General features: G+C 47.0%; 1 long non-coding RNA gene across 1 annotated transcript in view; it reads right to left on the reverse strand.

Annotated features, from left to right (window-relative positions):
* Positions 1-534, reverse strand: part of LOC111737962 — a 24,712-nt gene extending 24,178 nt beyond the window's left edge. Inside the window, exon 1 of the long non-coding RNA XR_002779629.1 lies at positions 113-534. This is a non-coding gene — a long non-coding RNA (uncharacterized LOC111737962). The remainder of the gene's footprint in view (positions 1-112) is intronic.
* Between the last annotated feature and the right edge of the window lie 1,163 nt (positions 535-1,697).

Genomic DNA, 1,697 nt, shown 5'->3' on the forward strand with positions numbered 1-1,697 from the left:
ATCCTGCTACTCCTATTCCTATTAAAAGGGGAACTAAAATAGGACCGCTTTTTACTCTGGCCCCTAGATATTGGAAGTGTTTTCGCGCCCCCTCACCAGAGTAAAAGTAGACCTGAGGAACTAGGACACGAAATCCAGCATTTTCTCTCCAGTAGTTAAGGTTGATGAGGAATCCCTCTTACATTATTAATAGCAATTAATCAAATTATAATTAAACCCGCGAGAGTCTTATCTTCAGAGGGTCTCCTGTTGGGCGGACACGCCATCTCTCAGTCTCTGGTGGTGGTTGAGCAGCCTTGATGCGGGTGTAATGAATCCAATGGCGTTTCCCAGCAACTTTGACTGCTGTGGGAGTGGTGAGGACGACAGGAAAGGGTCTGTCCTAGCGGGGCTCAAGGGCGGCTGGCTGTGTCTTCTTTACCTAAATCCAGTCACCAGGGGAGTGGCTATGAAGTTTAAGTGACTGTCCAGGGCTCTCCAGGATGGCGGAGATTAAGTGTTGAATCTGCTTCCTTGCTAAGTGTAGTGCCTGTAAGGACTTAAGTAGTGAGAAATTGTGAATTTCAGTCACCTTTTCTACCCCCATTTTGGGTAGGAGAGGTGGCGGTCTCCCAAACATGATTTCATATGGGGTGAGGCCTTGGAGGTAAGGGGTGCATCTCACCCTAAGAAGGGCAAAGGGGAGGAGGCTCACCCAGTTATCGCCAGTTTCAAGTTTAAACTTGGTTAAAGCTTCTTTTAAAGTCCTGTTCATTCTTTCTACCTGGCCTGAACTCTGAGGTCTATATATAGTTTCCAATTAATACCTAATATTTTGGCTAAGGTTTGACTTGTTTTGGCGATGAATGCTGGGCCATTGTCGGACTCCAGTGTTAATGGCAAGCTGAATCGGGGTGCTATTTCTGATACTAATTTCTTAGCTACTACCTGAGCAGTTTCTCTGTTAGTTACGAAGACTTCAGTCCATCCTGAGTAGGTGTCGATGAACACGAGTAGATACTTAAATCCAGAAGTTCCAGGGCTTACTTCTGTAAAGTCTAATTCCCAATGTTCTCCTGGGGCTTGGCCCCTGAGTCTTGATCCAATTTGTACTTCAACAGGAGGCCCAGGGTTAACTTGGGTGCAAATATGACATCTTGTGTTACTTCTTTGGCAGTTTTGTGTAGCCCTGGGATATAATAGTCTCTTTTCAAAAGTTCAGTTAACTTTGTCCTTCCTAGGTGGGTGTTCTGATGGACTAGTGAGACTAGTTCTCGACCTAGGACACTGGGTACTAGGGTGCGTCCATCTGGGAGGTGGATCCACCCAGTGGGTCCTTTTACCCTCTTTAGCTTACTGCTTAATTCAAGTTCCGCTGGAGTGTAGAAAGGTGAGTCTGAGAGCGTCCTGGGGGGCAGAACTGGAAGAATGTCAATAGGCCCCGCTGGTTTTCGGGCGGCTTCCTTTGTGATTCGGTCGGCAAAGGCATTGCCCCGGGCCACCTCAGACTCAGTTCTCTGGTGACCTGGACAGTGTATGATAGCTACTTTCTTAGGCAGCCAGATGGCTTCCAGGAGAGCTAGGATCTCTTTTCTATTCCTGATTTCCTTCCCCCCTGAGGTGAGTAATCCTCTCTCCTTATAGAGTGCCCCATGAATATGTGCAGTAGCAAAGGCATACCTGCTGTCTGTATAGATGTTAACTGTCTTCTCCTTACC

This window comes from Pteropus vampyrus, unplaced genomic scaffold (genome assembly GCF_000151845.1).
Source record: "Pteropus vampyrus isolate Shadow unplaced genomic scaffold, Pvam_2.0 Scaffold33, whole genome shotgun sequence".
Lineage (NCBI taxonomy): Eukaryota > Metazoa > Chordata > Mammalia > Chiroptera > Pteropodidae > Pteropus > Pteropus vampyrus.